This window comes from Manduca sexta, chromosome 14, assembly GCF_014839805.1.
Source record: "Manduca sexta isolate Smith_Timp_Sample1 chromosome 14, JHU_Msex_v1.0, whole genome shotgun sequence".
Classification (NCBI taxonomy): Eukaryota; Metazoa; Arthropoda; class Insecta; order Lepidoptera; family Sphingidae; genus Manduca; species Manduca sexta.
In genome coordinates, this window is record NC_051128.1 from 7,376,849 (window position 1) to 7,395,671 (window position 18,823).

The following is an 18,823-nucleotide window of genomic DNA, read 5'->3' on the forward strand; positions in this document are numbered from 1 at the left end:
CGGACACATGTGGTTCGACAGAATAGTAATAGCTGTACTTAACATACATTCTATAGAATAGATATAGGATAAATGTAATCACATTTGTGTAATGTAATAACGAATAAAATTATAATATTTATTTTAATAAGTTTGTAGGAATTTGAACTTTATAGATTACTAAAACAAATGATATTCAGTGATATTTGTGGAGCGTATTTAAATCGGTTTGGAATCGAACAGAATGTATTTTGTTTGCAAGTGAAACTAATATCGTTTATTGCTTAAAACTTTGAGACATGGGAAGTGATAGTAACATTACCATTTTTATAAGTTAGGTAGTTATAAAGATATTGTTTTATACAGGCATTGAAAGTGAGCACGTAGTCAAATACATTAAAAATTACAATGTCTATCTTAATCTAAGTATACGCAAAAATTACTTGTGTTCTTAATTAATAAATAATTTCGGATTATTTTTTCTCCTAAAACTTAGAATTTGAAATTATCGACAGAGGAAGCTAATTGCAACGCACAAATCTAATCTACATTTAAATATACAGATATATTGCAGTAAAGTGTATAACCATATTAAGAACAAATAACGCAGTATTCGAGCATTGCACGTTCTTCATCAAGTTCGCTAGTATTATAAAGGTACGATTCCAGACATGGCTGCAAAAAATCACAATTTAACATATTAACCATACAGAACATTGCAGAGCCCGAAGAGTGGTGGAACCGTACAATCTCAGGAACAGTAAAACTGACGCAATTACAAACAAACGACACGATGCCACAAACTTGTTTCAAAAATCTTAGGACCGATTAGTATTAGCGGGCAGTCTTATGTTGTCTATTCTTGTTATCAAGCACGTATCTGCCGGTATTGTTGAGCCTTTCTAAGACTCACTTGCCTAGCATTCAAATTTATGCAGAGCTTGGCAATGAAACATTTAATGTTCTAGGTAGTCTTGCAATTTTTAGTTGAATTTAAAAACATTACGCGAGATTCTCGTATCCATAATCGCATCTTTGGAATATACCGTTAAATTATTAGTATAAGAAACTTATTATTCTCTTACGAACGCACGCGTCTGCTATAGCCAGTCCCAATAGGTGGTCCGATAATGAATGCTTCTCACGTTTTAATTCGTCTGAGTGACTTATGGTTGGCTGTTTGACCATTACAAACGGTTGGCCAATCGTGATCGTTATCGCTAATGTTAATAGGAAGGATGTGGTTGCATTTCACAGGTGCAAGGTTTGAAAAGGAAATCATGCATGGTATAGATTTTTGGACAATACACACGCATGTCGATTATAAAATGCAAATCTTTAATGGGAATTCCGCTTTAATGAAGATTGTGAATATTGAGACTATAAACGTGACAGCCTAATGCAATTTTAAGAAATCTGATCAAGAACAAATGATACGTCAACAGTTTCGATATTCTATTTAGAGATTCATAAGAAAGGTCAATAAGGACTTATACCGATTTGTTTAGAGAATAATTAATTGATTTTAGAATATTTTATTTGTACGCCAGAAAAAGAAATTTAAACGCATGAGTATATTTTTCATAATCCATATTAAAGACTGAAACATTTGTAGAGTAGCTTATATTATACTTTACTAATAACTATTATAGACGTGTAAAATTCAGGAAGTGAGAGCAAATTTTTCAAATAAATTATAACCTCACCATAAAAGTGAGACCAATACAAATAACTATAATTTGTAATTAGTTTGTGTTGTACTTAGTCTTACAAATATTTTTTTTTTATCTGATGGAAAAATCAGTCTGAAGTCAAATAAAATTATAAAATATAGCAAAACTTCATCAATTCTAAAACAGTGATATCATTAAATCAATAAAATCTAATTATCATAATCAATAAAATAAAACTCGAACAAAGACATATTATAATTAACAATAAGAAGTCATGTTGTAAGGCTATAAAACTATTCGCCCCGAATAAAAAAGGGTTTCATCTAAAAAAAGCAGTATCAAGTCCCATAAAAACTTATGCATTAGTCCAAATCTAAGCCACAGTGTTATCTCAATGATAAATTAAAAATCGCTTACTAGCGGCGTTGGCTTGTAGACCCAAGAAAAATAGTTTTTACATGGCCGGCCCAATCTTTATACCATCAGCCTTTTAAAATTTTAATCGTGTAGAAAGATAAGCGTTTTCTGGACTAAATTGATCCAGAATTATTCTTATCTATAAGAAGACACGTATCTGATACGCCGTGTTTAGAGGTTTCTAAACTGCCTAAAAATGTACATACAATTTTACTTCACAACCACTTTAGGATTCGCAGCACATTTAATAAGAGATAAGTTAAATAACCCTTGGCTTAAATTGTGGTTAAGAAAGCGGAATTGTGAGCGGTCTTGAATCTTGAGTCCCTTGGCGCGGGGTTGGGAACCAAGTTGAGGCATAAATTCTGATAAGTGCTGGTGACGGAGGCAAATCAAAACTCAAAGCTAAGCTTCATATTAACTAAAGTCTAAAGACTTAGCTTCAAATCTATTCTTAAACATTACTGTGAACCATAACCATACTTTAGAGTAAAACTCTTATTGTATCCAAAGATTTACATAGCGATATAATATTATCAGTGTATCTAACCGAAAAACGTGTTATAATTGAACACTTCTAGTTAATCGTATTTTCAGCAATACTTGACATCAAAAAATCGTACAGGATTTATTTTACGTAAGATATTCTTTCATTTTAAAAGCTTAGTGCGGCCGTAGCCTAATCGTCATTATCTGCGAGTTTATACAAATTGTTGGAGCAGTAAATTCTGGCCGGTATCGGAGATTTTAATGCGACACTCAAGGCAGAGCACTTAAGTGGTCTTCAAGATCCCAACATTTTACTGCTAAGAAAGAGTTAATAAAATGTGCCAAATATCTTTGCTGTGTTTTCATTGTGCGTTTATTGCTCAGGATTTACTACTTTTTGGAGTTCAAGTGGAAATGGTTGGTGTAATATTGAAGGGCTTTCGTCTGATCTTGATTTGATATGTTGGTACTTTTAGTTAGAAATTCCTTGTGTGATAGCCTTCGTCGAATTGTCCCCGTAAAATATTAAGTATTACTCAGGGATAATATAGTTTCTTTTGGGGATTCAACTACTAGAATCGCGTAATATTTCATGAGATTATCTTCTACTAATAAACAAAGAAATAAATTTGACATTAAGAATTCCTAATCAAAATTACGAACATTAATTTGCATTGAAACTAGTTTTTATTACCAACTAGTTTGTCGGGTCAACGGATCTATGTCATTGTAATTCAAGTAAAATATTGAATTGGGCACATTACACACTTGGAGGAGGTAATCAAGCGCGTCAAAAGTTTTAACATCGTTTGATGTCTCCGCCGTAGCTCGGGAACATCAAATTTCTCAAGAGGCTCCCTCAGAGGGTCGGAATCATTAAAATTCAGTAAAGCTAAGAACACATTAGAAACGAATAGGCTCACTCCGTCTTAACAATTATCCCTCGGTTTATACACGTTTTATTATAGACATTATTCGTTAGGGATGTTCCTTAGGTTTGTAATGTCGATATAACATTATTTGTTTAAGAAATTGAGTATGTAATTGTTATAACGGATTCCATATCAATATTTACAATGTTCTTACCCGATTTTTATTTGTTATTCGTGTAAAATTAACATTATAACGTATGTACACAGCGGGATGGAGTCACCTACGCTGTTTTTAATTTATTTATATTGTGAGTAAAATGCTTATGTAACTTTATTGAATAAACATTTGAGTAATGGAAGAAATGTTTGTTTTTATTACTAACATACGTAAACTATTGGAGATGTTTGTATAATTGAAATTATTTTATTGAAAACAATCTGTAAACATGATAGAATTTTCTGTTAGAAGTTTCTAAGTGAACACATGATTTTTAACGTAGAATATGCTCCATATTTCCCATATTAATATAATACCGTCTTGGTTCCATAATCTGGATTATATTATAAAAGATTTTGATAAAACGAATTGACATAAAACACGTCCTAATCTGTCCTATTACGGGGCTTCGCGTTTACTTTATGAGAAAGATTTTCTTAAGGTGTATGCGTGACTCCGCCTTCAATATTGGAGTCTTCTCTCCAATAACATTTTTAAGGATTTGTGTCAGAACCGTTTTATCCGATGTGAAAAATATGTTTCATAGGTGAACGGTGGAATTAATTTTGATAAAATTCTTCTATTATTCTAGAATATTCTAAGAATAATACATTAGAAATACTGTCTACTCTATATTATAAAGTTATCTGCACGATACAAACATTGTTTAAGGAAACATTAAGTTGTTTCGTATAAATGGGAAAGCAATAAAATACCACTAAAATTGTGGACATTTTGTAAGTGAAAATTTGCCGTCAGCTCTAAGGAAACGAGCCGGCGAATTGGCTACCAACCTATAAAACGTAATGTCACATTCATTTGCAATTCAAGAGTCCTCAGCCTGTATTATGCCTAATAAAATTTACATATTTAAATTAAACTGAGAAATAACAAGATACTGTAACCGTCACGGCGCTTAGATTGTCCGGACGTTACTCCATGCGGTGCCTTTAAATAATTCTTTCATATTTTACGACAATTGAATCGGCTCCATAACTTTTACTTCTATAACTTAATTTTGTTCAAAGATTCTTCATTTCAACCCCAATGGATACTGTGTGCGTCTACTTGGTTGTTGAGTTTCGTGATTTATCAAACCAATTTTCATCCTGCTCAATGTGCAATTTGTTCCGTCTGAGTGGGAGAATTTTTTTTATAAAACTTCATAAAGGATTAAATTTAGTATGCGTTGTAATTTATCGTAAGCCAAACGAAATGCCCGTAAACCTATTACTAATGACACTACTAAATACATATTATGGTAATGTTCAACTTGAATGGACTGCTCTTTTAAAACTAAAAGATATCATCCATTTAAACGTTCCTCAAAATTAGACTAAAATTCTGTTTTATTCTCTCGTTTGTATCATCTAACTAGGGAAAATTATATAAAAGAAACGTAGCTCAAATTGCTTTAAAATGTTTATGCTTTGCAAAAAGTTTATAGAAAAGTTACCGATCGAGAAGATCTTCCATCGGACTAACGTTGAAAGGATTTACCCCTTCAGTCATAAATGGTAATGATTGCTTAAACAAATTACTGTTTTATAATTTTATTTTTACGTCAAATAATTCTCAAAATAACGACAAACAAAACATCGATAAAGTTAATCAAACGTTTGATCCAAAATCCAATGAAATATAATTATAATTTTACTTATTCCGCTGCGATTGCCTCGATGGCGTAGTTGTATTACATGCGTAGTACGACAGGATTTTGAAGTCCCGGCTTCAAATCCTTGGTCGGGCAATAATATTTGGTTTTCGTGCTCAGTATCAGCCCGGGGTTAATTTGTGCCCTATAGGGCTCGCCCCCAATCACACCAAGGAACGGAACATACATGCCAAAAGTGGGTGTGCTGGTTACATGTTTATCTACCTCTTCGGAGTTAAAGGCGTGATATGTGTGTTGTCATTCCTCCTAGTAGAAACATCACTCATGTCGCAATATAGAACACCGATATCCACCGATAATAGCAGTTACACAAACTACCTTTGACATCAATCAGACCGCAATCGTACCTCGCACGTATCAGATAGTGACTGAACATTGAACACTTGTACCACTCATGCCCGGCGAGTCATTATAACATACTGCAGTCTCGTAAAGATTTTATAAAATTAAATTGTGGATGAAAGCGAGTGTTTAATTTTTAAATGTAAACTCACTTATAACTTTATTTTTAAAAAATATCGTACATTTTGTAAGTGGCGGAGTTATGCTAGATAGTCATTTGTTCAGAATGAATAGCTGACTGAACTGGGTTGATCACACGTTTCATAATAAGGTAGCGTGCAATGGCAGCTTCTGTTGGAATTCGTACAGTCTATGAGATAGTAGAAGAAATTGTTTAGCTTCTTTGAATCGTAGAAGTACAGATAATTTCTCTGAATAGGTATTCGAAAGTCCCGTTGGATTTAAGTATTCGAATTGATCGTTTACGAATTTTCTACTAAAAACATTTTATATTAAAGTAGGCTTGTTTAAATTTATATTGAAATATTTTCAGAAGTTCTAAAATTTTTTTTACAAAGCCAATAAATTTTAAATGTTTTTACTGTGACATACTTTATATAAATCCTTGTCATGAGTGTTTAAAGATAGCCTTCGAAATATATTTAAAATGATTGCATCATTCACCTGGGAATCGTAGTGTTTGCGGCTTCATTCACGTGTTACTTTACCACAAATGTGTATAATTTGCAATGTTATTATCGAAGTTAAATGGAAACAATAACACCTTCATTTTATTGGGAATTATTAATCTACCATTTAAATCAAATGTAACCACTATTATTTTTCACGTTATTTATACATTAACCACCTTATTCATAGACGTTATTTATCTAAGAATGGAGCATTGCTGTGATAACAAGTTTGTTTCTCAGTGCTGACGGCATGGCAGCCTTCTCAGTGCGTAGTAAAATAACGTCTATGAACAAGGGGATTAATCTATTATAATAGATTATAATGACGTCATCGATAAATTATCTGTGAAAAATCTTATACGTCGAAATAAACTTGCCCCTTTTCTTAATATCGTTATTTTCTGTTCTTTCTTAAATAGCAAAACTTAGCACAAATATACATACGTAAAAGCCATAAGATAACAGATGTCTCCGAAAACTCGCTGCAACGTTATCCGATTACATAGACTAGAATAGGAAAAATGACGTCTGGTTCGTCTATCGTCTTTTGATATTTCTTTTTGGTGTACCCAAATGCATTATTTTCAAACATGCCAAAGGCACAAAGAGTAAGTATCCGACAATACCAGACTTTCAAGGCAGACACAACGTTCAGTAATGAAGAAAAAGACAAAGAAACCAAAAGAAACGTTTAGTACATTTCATGTGCCTGGTTAACTCCCTATTTTACTTGTATAAAATTTTTATTTCTTAAAGATCGGTCAGGTATAGGGAAATTTTTAAAGGAGGCCTGTGTAGAACAATGAACGTAATATTGAGCTTAATTACTGAGCATTATAAGAATTAACATATTATGTCACAGGGTGACGAACACAGTAGAGAGCCACGCGGCACTTTAAATACCATATATAGAATTCAAAGTTCTGTATGATGTTGCTACTGTTTATGGGTGGACGTATCGTGTACTATTACAAGAGCGGCATGCACGTCTTGGCATTTTGCTGCATTAAAAAAATACTAATAAGGTTTTTAACGTGTCTTGGTTTTTGTATAATAAAGTTTGGAAGGAAGCTTTCGACCCAAATCAGTTTACCTATTAAGATTTATGAGTGCTAAAACACACATTTCGTATATTCCTGGAAATCTTTGTGCTGCAACATCTGCGTCGGATTAGTAAAAAAGACATTTCGTGGGCAAATAAAATTATCATAATCCGAACTAGTAAAAGTCAGGTAGACAGTAATTTTACAGAAGTTTACGATCCAATTAGGAAATGGTTTGATGAGGGGCCCACTTTATTACACTGTTATCAGCGATTATTCAATCAGTTGGAAGCGTTGAGTGTCAGTATACGGAATTTTGAACTCACGAACGCCTGTCATAAATCAGAAAGGGTATATGGCTGTCTACTATTAGCTTAATTACGTCAAAACGAATCTATGCAGTTAAAAATTAGTAATGCGCAGTTACGTATTAAATGCCTCCGTTCCAATTTAAATTTGGAATCGATTTTATCTGACAAATATAATTTTAATAAGTTAAAAAAGTTTTTTACATAGATGTTTAGAAAATTGTTTTCACGTCTCTCACAAGACAGGTTTCTGATAATATTTATAAGAAGATATTGAACTGAGAGTGCAGTCAAAGAACTTGCAAAGTTGATTGAGAATATTAATGGGATAATTAAAAAGTTTAGATGTCTAGGAAACTTGTTTATCTCGGCGTTAAGATGTTGTGCTAAGTTGAAGTCTTCCTTAGCTCAAATTACATAATATTTTTATTTGTAACTATGTATAATTCTTTTCCGATCAATGCCTATAAATAAGCTGACTTTATAAACTATTACAGTATAGGATAATTCATGATTTTTGGATAATGTATCTCTAATAAACTTTACATTTCATTTCGTCTCCGTCCGCCATACATTCTTGAAATTAAAACACAACTTTCATATCAAAACTAACAAGACTCCAATATCTGTAAATAAAATTGACTTTTCATACATAAATATGATAAAACGCACAGTGTAACACAATTACGCCTACTGGCACGTTTGTGAAAGCCTGTCAACGGTGGGTTTTTAATCAACCTTTGAAGCGTCCTCGCTTAATTTGTAACGCGTCAGAATAAACAGATTGATTAAATTATTTACAAAGCTTTCTGCCAACGTTTGGTGAGAGGATTCATTAACGCACGTGACTTGCAGTGTGAACGTAAAATCGAACGTTAACCTACGCGACTCACTTGACCAAGTGCAATTTGCGACATTAAATTATAATTAATTTGATTTGATGGACTCGGAACTTTAGTTGCACATATTACAGTTATATATTGACGGTTGAAAGGCAAGAGTACTTAAGTGACAATTTTATTCGAAAAATTTTAACTAGATTAAAATACATAGACAAAAGTGCTGATTTTAAATGTGTATGAAACGCAGTGTCGCAAAAAATGTCGCTTGAGTCAATTAGACTTTCATATCGTAGATATCATAGGTATATATATCAGTGACGAATAGTCCATGTAATCCGATTCTTGCCGGCTTCTCTTTTGCTATTTATGTGAAATCTAATTATCATTAGAGCGATTTGTAGACCGCATTTATGCATATTAGTACCTATTTGTAATGCCCTCCCCGCAATTCAATTGTGACTGGGTTTTTCCATCTTAAAAATTACTCAGTCGCAGCTCGGAGTCAGGAAGTTGCCGGTGTGATACCCTCGTGCCTCGGAAAGCACGTAAAGCTGTTGGTCCTGCGCCTGATCTCTCTCTGGTCATGCCGGATCGCCGTCTCACCGGACTATGGGAGTGCAGGAACAGGAAGTGCACCTGTGTATTGCGCACACACTTGTGCACTATAATATCTCCTGCGTACCTGGAAGATCTTCGTTGAGATTGGCCGCCGTGGCCGAAATTCGGCTAGGAGGGATTAATTTGTAATGTCAGGTTCCCTTTTGAAAAATTTAACCCTTCGCCACTGATAGGTATATAAATTGACGCTTTTCTAATTATATTGTTCCTTTAATTATTAAACTGTTGTTTTATAATTTGTGTGCGATATTCCATAAAATCAGGCATTTAATTTCAACAATAAATTTTTAGTATAGGTTGTAAACGAGCTCCCTAAATGGACAATTCTGTACAGGCCCATAAAGTCTCAAGTTGTAAATTGGTATAAAAATTCTTGCCTAATTAATAACATCGTATAGTTTTATAAAGCGATCGTAATGAAATTACCCTCGCTGTTACTACTCGTATTAACTTAATGAATAAAGTATGGCTTTGCAACTTCATTACCGTAGCTGTGTGTTTTATAAAAGTTTCCCACTCGTGTACCTACGTTTGCTGTAGTGTTTTATTAAATAAACGTTAAAATTTGATTTTTTAATAGTATCAGTTTTTAGAAATTATTAAAGTCGGAATGACGTTCGAATATGAAAACAGTTTGAGTGTCAATTTATTTAAAAATAGGTGTTACTCGCGGTTTTGATCGTTTGAAAAGCCTCTCTCAAAAGTCCCTAAAACAGAATACGATACCAACGACATCTATTTAAAAAAGTCTGATAGAAACACCGCACCAATGGTGGCAAATTACCGGAATAAAAAGTAGCCTATATGTCAATACAGGACGTAGTTTACCGATGTGCCAAATTTCATCCACATCCGTTCTACTGTTTCTGGATGTGTTTGTAACGAACATAATTTTTTTTAACTATAACATTTCTAATATTAGTAATATAAGATAAGAAATAAGACTGTATTCATTGGCTCTTGATTGTTAATTATTAAGGTTTAATCTAACGTCGTGAGAGACCTATATTCACTGGCCTGACATAGGGATAGTGATAATGAAATAGACAGCCAATTTATACAACGATAACATTTCAAACATTACGCTCAAACGTGAGCGTTATGCCTAGATTAAATACACAAATAGTAACAACCATTAACGCGTTTAATCAATTAAAGTACAAATTACAAGCCGTAGGCAGTGCCTCCATGATAAATGTTCCACATTCTAGTCTACTCCATGTAATATCCATTAGGTTTTTGCATTTAATCAGGACATTGCAAGTCACTAAACTAATGACTACTCTAAGTTTTTCTCTTGTGAGTGAATTCTTGCCCTTACGTGCTCGCTAAAATAAATGGATTCGTGGAAATTCACAAATGTTGTACATTGGCTAATGACTTTACGGTTTTGGGAAGCACGTTCTGAATACTTCCATGGTTATTTAAACGTCTTTATAACTGTCGCATTATTTCAGTCTACGTACGCTGTGTAATTTGCATGCATATACTAGAGCTGTGCCTCGGAGAATACATTATGCCGTCGATCTCGCTTGTAGTCTAATGGCGACATTCGTTTTGCCTAATATCCTTATGCGTAACTCTAATAAATTTATGGCTTAATACTTTGTTTTACGGTTGATACTTATGTCATGAATTAGATTATAATGGGAACTAAAATGTGACACACGTGTATGTATTTTTTTCGTATTGTAATATTTTTATGAGATCACAAACATTTTCAATTGTTCAAATAAACATCAGTAACAATAACGAAATTTTTTAAATTATAAATATATTATATTTCAGTTAATTTCAACGTTATTTTAACTTAAACGATTCCGAAAATAATTTATAAATAAAACGTACTATAAAATGTCTATAAGGCGCAAAATCTCGTGACAATTTTCTACCGTCTCGTCTAGTTAAAAACGGCACGCTGCGCTTGTCCTATTCTTTCATTTGAAAAATGATTTAAAGAAGTGAATGGGTATCACTGAAACTAAGAGATGCAAAGAATAATCCATTCTATTTTCAATCCCATTTAATTACAACGGTAACTTTCAATAGTTTTTCTCGGTATGAATAATTGATACCTTTTAAGAATAAAAGAACAAATCCAATTTGAATTTCATTTTGCAAATGCTTCACAACTAAAAGATAATAATGCTATTTCAAACCAAAGTAAAAACATATACAAGATTTTGTTAAAAAACTGGAGTGGGTGTTTGAGTGTGATTTAAATAATTGAGTAAGTCATCGAAATGAAGCTAGTTTTCGAATTTTATCGCTGTTTTTTATATTTTAATTTTCACGCTATGACATATCAAAGACGTGACAGAATTCGTAAGTAGTATTACTTCGAATTTATTACATTTGCATTCATAAAACACGTAAAAAATTATTGATAAAAAATTTATAAATATGATCTATAAACAATGTAAATGCATTACACGTTGTTCTTGTTACCCCTAAAGCGTTATAAAACATGACCCTTAACCAGAATTCACCCCCTCGTCAATAATAAAAAAAAGTAATATTATTAAAAGCTAATCCACCTGATGTTCGTATCAGTACATGTCATAAATTACTTCCATGCTTCCGGCGCCCTTATGCACCTGCACAATTAATAGGAATTTAAGTGAATTATTGCATCAGAAGCGGCAAGTGCCTATCGTTTTTGGAAATATCCAACTCGCATCAATCATTTCGCTCATCCACTTTATGTCAACATCAAATTTTGATACTACGATGATGGATGGCCGCTTTCACATTGTCGTGGAACCCTTAGAACTACGAATTACCAAATAACCGTCTCAAGAAACTATCGCTAGAGATGTAAAGACTCTCTATGACTTATAAATCAACCTTCGTACTTCGGTTTACGATGTAAAAATAAAAATGAACGATGTGGTTGCCAGTCACCGTTCCCGGCGGCTAAGGCGACGACACAAAACGAACAAATCACATTTCTTCTACCGCCGCTTGAAATACTTTAGGCGGAATTGTTTGAAAATTGCATTATTATTTACGGGAATAAGTGATGCGGAGTCAAACAATCTGTTATTCACGATCGTTTGCTGTTCAGCGGCTTACTACACGGTTTATTAAGGTTGGTTACGTCATGAACGAGAAGACGGTAAAGATGCTACAAAACGGTCAATTTGCTGGTAAAATAGTAGCCCGATCGTCTCCCATCGTCTCGGATTGAAGCCCGCGCACGATCGCACGCGTCGCTCGCCGGAAAAATGTACCTCTCATGAAATTTAATGTGGAAATGTCTTGAAACGACGCCAAACCCCGCGCTTGAATTATTTATGATCCGCTATTTTAATGGCGTCCCCGTTCGTTCATTACAGTAAGAGTGTTTCTTAATTTTGAATGCGAGCTTGGTGTTGCAATTCCTTATTATTTTCGACATTAAAATTATTTATTGCTGATTCATTCGGCTCGGAACGTGTTTCAATTTGAATGCGTAAAACAAACAAATGTACACCCATTACCATATTTTGCTTCCTTTGTAACGAGATTTGGCTTTTTATGCGTACAGATTTGGTTAATAAAACCACAGATGCAGAAAACGATGTTACTGTATACCAAAATACAAACGTCGAGAAGAGCCATATTTTCGTGATACAATAGCAATGTGTCCATGTGGGTAGTTTCTGCGATTCTCGTAGGGTTGAATAAGACCAGTTATTGTCTTGCACGATCGATATGTGTAAATCATTCGCCTACGCAACAGGCATCTAGCTATTCCTGTGTTCCCGTGTTCCTGCGTCACTATTCCCGTAAACCGTCGTAAACATATCACCAGGATAACTTATAAAATCGCGCAATGTGCGGGCGTCAGACGCAATAAAATAAACAAGCTTTATCAGTTGGGAACATTTTCATGAAAACAGATGTCAGATGTAACAGTATCGGTTTCGTAATAAAATTATTTGTAGAGGCAAAATAAACGTTACAGACATATGGGAAATAAAAGGATGAAACACGAAAACAGTGCAATGACGAATGTAGGAGTTTAATAAACCAAAAACTTAACAATAGCAATATTAAAGTAAACAAGCACTTAATAAATTCAGGTTCGTGGAAATGTCGGCAAGTCGACGCGGCAACAGTACGGTGGCACGAAAATGTTATGTAAACAGCCAAGAGTATCTCAACCCTGGCCCGGGGTCGTCCTACTGAATAAATAACGCCAAAGCAAAAGCAAACTCAAACAAAAGTAAATTTATTCACCAAATACGACGATTAATACACGATCTGACGACAGATTTATATTTGTTCTCGCGGCTGAGAATAAGGACATTTGTTTTATTACGAGCCACTACACGATGTCACAGCTACCTACATCGGCTAGTTTATTTATATCGCCATATACCAATTGTAATGTTGTTTTATTCAAAAGGCACGTTTCGTTGTTTTCATTTTGTGTATTTATTGCTCATAAAACACAAAAATATACAGCTAAAGTATCTGCGAGCTGGCAGTTACATGAACCTAAAAAATTGTGCTCGTTGGGTTTTCATGTTATGGGTTTTATGTTTTGCTTCGTTACAGATAGAGTCATGCTGCAATCTTTACATATAGCATAGATGGGCTGGCTTCATTTAGAAGTATTACCATCACACATAAGACCGGCGTAAAATGAATAATTTGCTAAGTTTGTCAACCAGATTTTCGGAGGTCCATAACTTGAACACCTTTTTATCGTCTTCTATTCAGCTTCTTGTTAAACATCGGCCCACAATTTCTATGGCAGTGCGGGATTTGTGTCGAGGGCTGGTAACAGTTATCAATGACCTTCATTCGCCTTAAAAAATGAAACACAAAACTTACAAAGTCTAATTCCAAACCACTAATGTTTACTCTAGCAATAAAATGTCTTCAGTAAAAAAGCAACCGTGTTACTGTCATAAAGGGAAAATCAGCTTTCGGGCGGAAATTGAAGTTCCGTGGCTCAGGGCGCGGGCGCACTCAGGAAGCACCGTCATTAAAACCACTTCCACGGCTTTATACAATTACAGCAATTATTTATAAATAGACAGTTTCAAATACAGAGGGAAAAGGCAAAAACACTATAGTGTTTCCATACAATATAATGTATGATGATAACGGTGTTGCATAAGTTGACTTTAATGGTTTTGTTTTATTCAGTGGTGTCTTTCGCAATGCTTTTGTTTTTGAGAATATTATTGAAGGGATTGTTTGGAATCCCTATGATGCTGAGGAGAGTAGACTGATAATTTAATTTGAGTGTTTTTATTCTATTGTTTTTATTGGTTATAAGATTTAAATTAAATTAAATCGAACTAAAAGAAAACTAAGAGTTTTTCAATAACTGGATGAACATATTATTTATTGTCTTATTTATTTTTTTTCCTTTTTCACTGATTGATTGAATAATAAAAAAGCTGTTATTCAAACTGGCATGATTTTAGAAATGAAATGCTAAATGAGATATTATTTAAAAATAATTAGTCTGTTTACATACATCAGTAAAGCTGTCAGTCACGTTAGGGCACTGTGGGCCAGATTTATTTATTTTAAACGAGATAACAAATAAATTCTCACGGCTTGATGTTATAACCGACTGGGGTCTTTGTTATCACAGAAGCCAAGACAAACAAATTTAAAGGATCACCGCACCACGATCGTCATGTGGTGTTATTTTTATTTAAAATATTTCGTAGAACGAAACACCAAATAAACTTTCTGTTAGTAACACGTGTGCTGCCTCCCAAATGAAATTAAAAAAGGAGCGTGAAAACCGTCTAACATTTATTGTTAACAGAAGCATGAATGTCAAATATTATTTGAGGACTTTTTGGCACATGAGTATGGCAGTATGAGCACTCGGTAACATAACTTTATAACTTTAAACCGAGACCCAATTAGAAATGGTAGTGTTTGTTATAATGGTATGGGCATAGGAATTCATAGTGGCGTTTATTTGTCAATCAAGGCTAGAAGCTTAGCTGCATTGTAGAACTGAACGGCTAGAAATTTTAGCCGAACATATCTGGTCCTGAGCAAGGATTGCATCCACCTACTGTAACAAGGTGGTCACACAATTTGGGATCAACTAAGTTAAGGGCCTGTCCAGCTGAAGGGCATGTCAACCCTCGCTACGTTACATGGGTTTAAATCCAGATCCGATTCGAGGAACAAAATTTACCCAGACACAATGCATTTTCAAACAGATAAATGAATCAAAAGGGAATTTCATAAAATGACAACCGGAATGCTGTCTAAGCGCCATAAATCGCAATTGATTCGGCAAACGGCGTCCTCGGCTTAGGCCGAGTCCGGAGTGACTTAGGCACAAAGAAAGAGGATTATACGGTAATCTCAACGAGCGATGCCGAGACACGCGCCTCTGACTCGGGCCCACATTAAACCCACATTAGCTCTCCATCGATTATGACATGACATTTCGTTACTATAGTTTACATAATGAATATGCTTGATTTGAGTGCAAATTTTGCAAGTTAAATAATTTAAAATGTTATTAGTGAGGTTTCTTAAAATAGTCATAAAATCCTACTAATATTATAAATGTGAAATTTTGTGAGGATGGATGGATGCATGTATGTATGTTTGTTCCTCTTATATGAAAATACTACTGAATAGATTTGGATGAAATTTTACAGTAATGTTGGTTATGCATCAAAATAATACATAGGCTACAATTTATAATGATTTTGTGTAACTTGGTCATAATATAACGCGGGAGAAGTCGTGAGCAAAAGCTAGTATACTATAATTTATTCAATCAGATCATCAAACGTGTTGAAGTATCTTGTACAACAATAAAACTAAACATTTTGTACAATAGTTCGGCCTTAAAATTAACAGATAAAACAGACCATTACATCTTGATGGGAGTTTAGATAGGTATACGATGTTGTAAAACGCCAGTTTTATAGTTGGGAATGAAGTAAAAATTTGTGTAATAAAGACAAAGTGGGCTATCATATATTAGAATCCAATGGAATAATTTATTACTCAGATGTTCTCAACACGGATGAAGATGAGTAAGTAATAGGTATAAGTGTAATGTGCATTTGTATCTTGGATCAACTAGTAAGTGATTACGATTGTAATATTTAGAGCATACTAAACCGGATATAATGTCCATATTATTAGCATAATTTATTAGTGGCTGTACCTGTGGTGTATTAAATTTTATCTAACCTTTGCTATACAACCATTAAACAACTCCCGTAGAAATAACGTCTTATTATGTAATAATTACTCTCAAAACAATTCGATATCAAAGCTAATATCCCGAAAACTTAGAACTTCTACTACTAACTAAATGTAGTTGGATCGAAATGACCGCGTGAAGTTACCGTGAAACATTTACGTAAGTGAAGCCTAGCAGCCTAATTTCAACATAATACCCAATATTCTAGCGTTAATAACACCGTAAAATTATTAACTAGACACAATATGTTATACGAAAACAGATTTAGGCCGCACTTGACGGGCATCAGAAACGTTCTCAACGCAAAGCCATAAAAGCGGCTCAGTCTAGAGAAAGGAGATTAGAGTATAATCTGCAATGGAGCGGTTGACATACGCCCGGAGCGAGCGTGCCGGCCGCTGCTGTTTACTGCCACAAGTGATACTAACTGTAAATACGAACAGGCCAGAGTACGCCTTTGTAGCTTTATCAAAAAGAATGCCGTCAGTTTGAAAACAGAAGTCGTTTTAGGGTTGTCGTTTATAAAGATGAAATGATGAATGAAATACTGCTACTAGTGATACGAATAAGGCAAAGTACGTCTTTGAAGCTTTATCAAAAGGAAGGCCATTAGTTTGAAAACAGAAGTAGTTTTCGTGTTGTCAGCTTAAAAGAATTAAATTCTTCTGTATCACAGTATTATGCTAAGATTTTTTTTTGGTATCAAAAATATGTTTCATTTCAATTACATATCTTGCCAAGGGCTTTTTATATTTAAAGTGTAGATATTATTTTTAACTTTTCCCTAGGTCACGATAAAATTTTCATATTTCAAAAAAAATATCGTAACTCTTATGGTTATATTATGTTCTTCGATTAGTGTTTACTTGCTTCCATTAACTTATATACTATCAAAATAAAACTGAGTCCCATAATATTATACAATAAGTATGAATATTAAATGTTTCATCTCGCATTTTTTCAAAGTAGATAGTGAGAATTACAAAACATGCCATTATATATATGACTCTTTCTATAATTTAAAACGTAGTAATGAGAATTCTACTCTCGCCTGATAAAAAGTCGCGTTATCATATCGTATTTTAACACATTCCTAACATAGCAATCGTTTTGATTATCATATTTCCTACGGCTTATTTTATTTACGTCCATTACAAAACGAGTTTCATATAAAATGGTCGAGTGTAAAAATCTTTAGAACATTCGTTTTCGCTTACCAACCTACCTATTTTACCACAGTGTGGACTTATTATTTTTTTCTTAACAAATACAAGGTAGTTAAAATACCTTGCTACATTTCCTTGTCAGTTATTACGCAAGTATATATGCTATTGATTGGCAAGCGAACAAGAGCCAAAAGTAGGTTGCAACGCTGGCATAATATCGCACGATGCTGTGATATTTAGGTCGTTAATGTATATCATTAAACTGCATCGAGTCACTGAGCCAGATGCAGTTGGTACTGAATGAGTAGCGAGACCCGAACTCAATTTCATGATACGTTCAAGCACGTCAAAATTTAAAAAGCAGCGATAGTCTAGTTGGCTGTGGAATGGACTGGGCAGACGAATGTCCGCAGGTTCAAACCCTTCATCACATCTCTGATTTTTCTAAAAAATTATGTGTGTATTCTTTGTGAATTATCGCTTGTTTTAACGGTGAAGGAAAACATCGTGAGGACACTTGAGAAATTTTCTATAGGAATTTTTAGGGTGTGTGAAGTCTACCAATCCGCACTAGGACAGCGTCCTATCCCTCTCAGTAGTAGAGTAGTTCCCGGCCCAGCAGTGGAACAGTATATAATACAGGGCTGATATTATTATTATTTATATTATTCAGGCACGTCACCTACTATATAGTCACCTGATGGCAAGGACACTGTAAACCGGAATGTCGATCAATGAAAGATGTATCTGAAGGGTCGCAACATTTTTGTTGTGTTTCCTAATTGCTTCTTAAATTTCCGCCTTTTAGACGGGCAAAGTGGCCCACTGTACCTGATAGTAAGTGGAGTATAATTCAGATATCCCTCGCCAGTCGACATTATGTCGGCCTGTTTGAAGCTGTATAGGCTAATATCGGAACGCGACACACTTACGTAGATAACTTATAGCGGGTTTTACACTCTGTACGTTGATCGTTTTTTGGGTAGATACAAACATGTTGCAATAAAATACATAAGAAACAAATGACATGGGTAATGAAAGATTCAGTATAACTTGGCAACGGGGAGCTTTATTTTAAGCAAATCATTATTGCGTTGCGGTGTTGGTCGTACTGAAAGAAGAGATGAATGAGTGTTCCTATTGTTGGTACAATATTATGACGTATTTTGATGTAATTTTTTTTGTTTAAAATTTTAATTTGTTTATCGCACAAATAAAATATTTCTTGCTTTCATATCTTAGCTAATTTCAAAACATCTATTGAACTTTTCAATAGCCTATTTAACGCACGCAGATTTACAATCGTAAGTTACATAAATCTCAGAAATGTTGCTCTAAAAATTAGAAAGACAGTA

At 34.1% G+C, this 18,823-nt stretch overlaps 1 protein-coding gene across 4 annotated transcripts in view; it reads right to left on the reverse strand.

Moving 5' to 3' along the window:
- Nucleotides 1-18,823, reverse strand: part of LOC115456110 — a 110,943-nt gene that overhangs the window by 5,819 nt on the left and 86,301 nt on the right. The gene's annotated exons all lie outside the window — the stretch shown is intronic.